At 47.3% G+C, this 6,932-nt stretch overlaps 1 non-coding gene across 1 annotated transcript; it reads left to right on the forward strand.

The window, feature by feature from the left end:
- Positions 1–4,071: 4,071 nt before the first annotated feature.
- Positions 4,072–4,145, forward strand: Trnat-ugu (transfer RNA threonine (anticodon UGU)). The gene has a single exon. It is a non-coding gene; the product is annotated as a tRNA-Thr (tRNA).
- Positions 4,146–6,932: the final 2,787 nt, after the last annotated feature.

Genomic DNA, 6,932 nt, shown 5'->3' on the forward strand with positions numbered 1-6,932 from the left:
AGACTGAGCCACAGCGAAGTGTGGCCGGGTGCAGCCAGTATGAAATATACATTTAAATCAGTAGTCGTCATCAATTAGTCGTGCGGCCTGCAGTTCTCAGCTGGTTTTAACTACATACATCAAAATAAGTTTTACATCATCTCTGGTCCGAGAGTTCCGGAACTTGTACAGAAAACTGCTCATGAGAACCGCACACAGCGAGACCTTCAGAGGTGGTGGTCCAGATTGCTGTACAAACCAGAAGTACGTCTTCCTGCATTGATGCATGCCTGCATTCGTCGTGGCATACTGTCCACAAGTTCATCAAGGCAATGTTGGTCCAGATTGCCCCACTCATCAACGGCGATTCGGCGTAGATCCCGCAGAGTGGTTGGTGGGTCACGTCGACCATAAACAGCCCTTTTCAATCCATCCCAGGCATTTTCGAAAGGGTTCATGTCTGGAGAACATGCTGGCTACTCTAGTCGAGCGATGTCGTCCTGAAGGAAGTCATTCACAAGATGCGCATGATGAGGGCGCGGATTGTCATCCATGAAGACGAATGCCTCGCCAATATGCTGCCAATATGGTTGCACTATTGGTCGGCGGATGGCATTCACGTATCGTACAGCCGTTACGGCGCCTTCCATGACTACCAGCGGCGGACGTCGGCCCGACATAAAGCCACCCCAAAACATCAAGGAATCTCCACCTTGGTGCACTCGCTGGACAGTGTGTCTAAGGCTTTCAGCCTGACCAGGTTGCCGCAAATGACGCCTGCGACGATTGTCTGGTTGAAGGCATATGGGACACTCATCGGTGAAGAGAATGTGATGCCAATCCTGAGCGGTCCATTCGTCATGTTGTTGGGCCAATCTGTACCGCGAAGGATGGTGTCGTGGTTTCAAAGATGGACCTAGCCATGAACGTCGGGAGTGAAGTTGCGCCCATTGTGCACAGTTGTAACACGGCGTCCTGTGGATCCCCGAGAAGCATTATTCAACATGGTGACGTTGCTGTCAGGTTTCCTCCGATCCATAACCAGTAGGCAGCGGTCGTCCACTGCAGTAGTAGCCCTTGGGTGGCCTGAGCGAGGCAAGTCATCGACAGTTCCTGTCTCTATGTGTCTCCTCCATGTCCGTGCAACATCGCTTTGGTTCAGTCCAAAACGCCTGGACACTTCTCTTGTTGATTGCCCTTCCTGGCACAAAGTAACAATGAGGACCCTTTCGAACCGCGGTATTGACCGTCTAGGGATGGTTACAGACAACACGAGCCATGTACCTCCACAGGAACTGATCGGCTGTCGGACTCCCTCCGTCTAATAGATGCTGCTCATGCATGGCTGTTACATATTTGGGCGGGTTTAGTGACATCAGTCAAAGGGACTGTGTCTGTGATACAATATCCACAGTCTACGTCTGTGTTCAGGAGTTCTGGGATCTGGGATGATGAAAAACTTTTTCTGATGTGCGTAGTATGCATCTAGCAATAAAGAGCCTAATCTAAAAACGTCAACTAACGTTAAAGAGCTTCTCAGGAGTGTAGTTTTCCTGCTTAGTAACGAACAAGCGTACTTAGAGAGTCAGCATTATTTTAAGAAGTAACTAATTTTACTTGATGTTGGTGAATTGGACTTTGAGGTAAGTGGCCCCGCTTACATCAGGGGCAGAGGGGTAAGTAGCGCGGACACTGCGGGCATAGAGGGAGAAGGCATCTTCTACTGTCTGTTTTCCAGAACAGACGGCTCGCGGGCGTGCAAACTCGTGCCGATCATCTTGAAACGTCCCCTATGAAACGTCCCCTTTGAAAAATTATACATGACTGTGCTTAAACTGACACACAATATTTTTTTTTAGCGCAACGCTATCTGACTTTCAAAAATCCCTGCAAAAGAATGGCCCTGACTAACATTAATCTATACCTTTCACAAATCACTTACCTCACCAAAAATCTCCGTTACTCGAACTACTGCAATACAGTGAGCGCCACTACTGCCAGCTAAATAAAAGATTCAAACTACGGAAGGCCATAACTACTAATAGGCATAGTTAGCAAATGAACGATTTTTATAGAGAACAAACAATGTATTTACCTTAATAGTGTTGAAAAAACATAATATACATAGCAGTTTGTGACATCCAGTCTTACAAATTTCAAAACTCCGCCATCTCTCTCCCCACATCCAGCACTGCTGGCGGCTCACCTCCAATTGCGCAACGCTATGCGCTGTTAACATCCAGCTGCCCAACACTACAATGGCAGACAACAATGCAAACTAGCCACAGACTGCACACAGCACAGCCAGTGATTTTCATACAGAGAGCTACGTAACGTTGCCAATAAGAAAACATAAACAGCCTACTTACAATCTACTGTGTTATAAATTTTAACACTAAAGTAGCATGAATTCGTAAATGTACATAATAGAGACGATCATCTTCAAATGCGGTACATATTTGTAACAAGGAATATGAAATTAAATTAAATCTGTCGTAGTACAACTCAGTGAGAAGATGAAAAATGCCAATCGAAACATTTAGTACACATTTGTGATCGTGCCTCGTATTGTACAATGCATTTACATGTAAGCACAATTACTTTTATTAATTAATCATTCGCTCACACAGATAACATACATTTCGACAGTCAATTACAGTGTCGCGTCCTTAGCGTTACTGAGGGTGGCGGCAGTCAGGAACAGAGAACAGTCGGCGCGAAGTTTTACGAATGGTGGCGACTTTTAACCATCAGTACATGGATAGGTAGGTAGCTTAAAACACTGATCAGCCGGAACATTGTGACCACCTACACAATAGCCGGTACGCCTATCTTTGGCACGGAATACAGCGGCGACTCGTTGTGGCATGGAAGTAATGAGGCCTTGGTAGGTCGCTGGAGGAAGTTGGAACCGCAGCTGCGCACACAAGTCACCTAATTACCGTAAATTCCGGGGAAATCTCAGATATGTTCGATCGGGTTCAGATCTGGAGAGTTGGGTGGGGGGTGGGGGGGGGGCAGCACATCGACTGGCACTCAGCGTTGTGTTCCTCGAACTACTCCATCACTCTCCTGGCATCGACACATGGCGCATTATCTTGATGAAAAACGTCACGGCCATCGGGAAACATGACTGTCATGAAGAGGAGGAGGAGGAGATTAGTGTTTAACGTCCCGTCGACAACAAGGTCATTAGAGACGGAGCGCAAGCTCGGGTGAGGGAAGGATGGAGAAGGAAATCGGCCGTGCCCTTTCAAAGGAACCATCCCGGCATTTGCCTGAAGCGATTTAGGGAAATCACGGAAAACCTAAATCAGGATGGCCGGAGACGGGATTGAACCGTCGTCCTCCCGAATGCGAGTCCAGTGTCATGAAGAGGTATACGTGGTCTGCAACCAGTGTACGATACTCCTTGGCCTTGCCTTGCACGAACTCCGCTGTATCCATGGATGCCCACGTGCATGGTCCCCAGAGCACAAGTGAGCCGCCGCGTGCTTTTCTCCGTCCTCCAGTACAGATGCCAAGGAGATGTTCTCCTGGAAGGCGACGGATTCGCGCCCTTCCATCGGCACGATGAAGGAAGTATCTGGATTCATCAGGCGATGCAACGGTCTGCCACTCCGCCAACGTCCAGTGCCGATGGTCACGAGCCCATTTCAGTTGTAGTTGCCCTCGTCGTGATGTTTTTGGCACGTGAATGGGTCATCGGTTGCAGAAGTTCACCTTCTGATGTTAGTTCCGGCACAGTTCGCCCCCTGTCCTGTTTTACCAGTCTGCCCAGCCTACGACGTCCGGCATCTGCCGCCAACCCTACGACGTCTGTAAGTGTTTTCGCCTTGATTTCGCCAATTGTTCAAGACACTCACTGCAGCACGCCTCGAACACCCGACAAATCGTGCAGTTTCCGAAATGCTCTTGCCAAGCCTCCGGGCCATCAAAATCTGCCCTTGGTCAAACTCAGATAGATCGCACGTCTTCCTCCTTCTACACGACCAGCGCTCTCACTGATAACTATATATGACGGTAGTATCTGTTCCCGAAAGAACGGGGAGCGTGCAAGGGATAAGTCCCTGCAGACGCACTGTCCTCTGTGCCACGGTGGCTCAGATGGATAGAGCGTCTGCCATGTAAGCAGGAGATCCCGGGTTCGAGTCCCGGTCGGGGCACACATTTTCAACATGTCCCCAATGAAGTATATCAACGCCTGCTTGCAGCTAGGGTGTCCAATTAATTATCATTTCATTTCTAGCAAAGCTGCATGGTCATTGACGGTAACTGTTCTTTCGGGAACAGATACTACCGCCATACATAGTTAAAAATATGGGTTCCCGGCCTTTGACCTTCTTGTGCGAACGCACACGCTATGCCCGAACTCGTACGGGACTTGGTAAATTAATCTGCCACGAGTAATGAGTATGATGGGCAAACATCTATTAGGCGCACTACGAATGTAGTGTTGTGGACATGTTGGGAATGTGGATCTCACGGGGAGCGTGCAAGGGATAAGTCCCTGCAGACGCACTATCCTCTGTGCCCGCGGTGGCTCAGATGGATGGAGCGTCTGCCATGTAAGCAGGAGACCCCGGGTTCAAGTCCAGGTCGGGGCACACATTTTCAACATGTCCCCAATGAAGTATATCAACGCCTGCTTGTAGCTAGGGTGTCCAATTAATTATCATTTCATTTCTAGCAAAGCTGCATGGTCATTGACGGTAACTGTTCTTTCGGGAACAGATACTACCGCCATATACAGTTAAAAATATGGGTTCCCGGCCTTTGACCTTCTTGTGCGAACGCACACGCTATGCACGCTATGCCCGAACTCGTACGGGACTTGGTAGATTAATCTGCCACGAGTAATGAGTATGATGGGCAAACATCTATTAGGCGCACTACGAATGTAGTGTTGTGGACATGTTGGGAATGTGGATCTCACGGGGAGCGTGCAAGGGATAAGTCCCTGCAGACGCACTATCCTCTGTGCCCGCGGTGGCTCAGATGGATAGAGCGTCTGCCATGTAAGCAGGAGACCCCGGGTTCAAGTCCAGGTCGGGGCACACATTTTCAACATGTCCCCAATGAAGCATATCAACGCCTGCTTGCAGCTAGGGTGTCCAATTAATTATCATTTCAACTCTCACTGATAGTACTGACTAGCAGTCATTTCTCGCAGTCGTTCCTGCTATCGCTTGGACGCGTTTATATCGTTAGTAGGTCGGTGGTCATAATGTTTGATCAATGTACGATTGCTATAGTCCGATCGACGAACGATGGCGGTTCGCGCATGTCGAGGCACGGACGAGGATTACATCGTAGACCATTCCAAGCGACAGTTGCGGTACGTGCATGCGCGTTATTTCCGCTTGAAGAAAGCGTATATCCTGCACATAATGTCTCTCCCTCGCTTATGCGGAATGTATCACTTACCACCATCATCAGTGATAACAGCTCGCAGAAAATGGAATAAAAATTCACTGAACAATTCGCTACGATTACTTTTAATGCTCAGATTAACTCTAGCATTCAGAGCAGAGCGCTCTGAACAGCTCTGAACGCTCATTGGCTGTCGGGGAGTGCGCGACGTAGGTGCGCAGAACAAGCCAAAACTCGACCGCCATCGGTCGTGACACCAATTATAGTCAACTTGGGGCTCATTACATACTAGTTTGTATAGGTTACTAATTAGTAAGGTCGGTACATACGCGGCCCGAGAAGTTGCCTCTTTGTCAGTATTGCCTCTTGAGCAGAAAAGTTTTACTGTCACTGACTTAAACGAACGTAAGTCACCGCGGAAGTTCTCAACCCTTGTAAGTAGGCTGTTTAGGTTTCTTATTGGCAACGTTACGTAGCGCTCTGTATGAAAATCACTGGCTGTGCTGTGTGCAGTCTGTGGCTAGTTTGCATTGTTGTCTGCCATTGTAGTGTTGGGCAGCGGCAGCTGGATGTGAACAGCGCGTAGCGTTGCGCAGTTGGAGGTGAGCCGCCAGCAGTGGTGGATGTGGGGAGAGAAATGGCGGAGTTTTGAAATTTGTAAAAATGGATGTCATGAACTGTTGTATATACTATGACTTTTGATGACTATTAAGGTAAATACATTGTTTGTTCTCTATTAAAATCTTTCATTTGCTAACTATGCCGATCAGTAGTTACTGCCTTCCGTAGTTTGAATCTTTTATTTAGCTGGCAGTAGTGGCGCTCGCTGTATTGCAGTAGTTCGAGTAACCAAGATTTTTGTGAGGTAAGTGATTTGTGAAAGGTATATGTTAATGTTAGTCAGGGCCATTCTTTTGTAGGGATTTTTGAGAGTCAGATTGCGTTGCGCTAAAAATATTGTGTGTCAGTTTAAGCACAGTCATGTATAATTTTTCAAAGGGGACGTTTCACCCTTTATTACTTAAATTAGTCAACATTATTAGTGTGGTATGTGTCGTGTAAATGTAAGCCCATATTAAACGTTTTATTTGGAAGTAAAAAAAGTTTTGTTCGAAACAATGTAAATGAACCTTGACAACGTACATCAGTTACAAAAAGTTTTGATTTTTCCATAAAAGGCCGCGGTGGCCGAGCGGTTCTAGACGCTTCAGTCCGGAACCGGGCGACTGCTACGGTCGCAGGTTCGAATCCTGCCTCAGGCATGGTTGTGTGTGATGTCCTTAGGTTAGTTAGGTTTAAGTAGTTCTAAGTTCTAGGGGACTGATGACCTCAGATGTTAAGTCTCATAGTGCTCAGAGCCGTTTGAACCATTTTTCCATAAAAATTTATATTCCAGTTACAACTTAGCATATTTGTTAAAATAGAACCCCGCCGCTATTGCGGTGACATTTTATAGAACCCGGCGAGGAGAAACGTGTATGTCTTTCTCCACAAACGAAGCTAAACCGATGTTAACTACAATAACACTATCTACAGATTCTAAAACTTAGCTACTGAAGCCAAATTACGCACTATCTCAC

Source organism: Schistocerca cancellata, chromosome 2, assembly GCF_023864275.1.
Source record: "Schistocerca cancellata isolate TAMUIC-IGC-003103 chromosome 2, iqSchCanc2.1, whole genome shotgun sequence".
Lineage (NCBI taxonomy): Eukaryota > Metazoa > Arthropoda > Insecta > Orthoptera > Acrididae > Schistocerca > Schistocerca cancellata.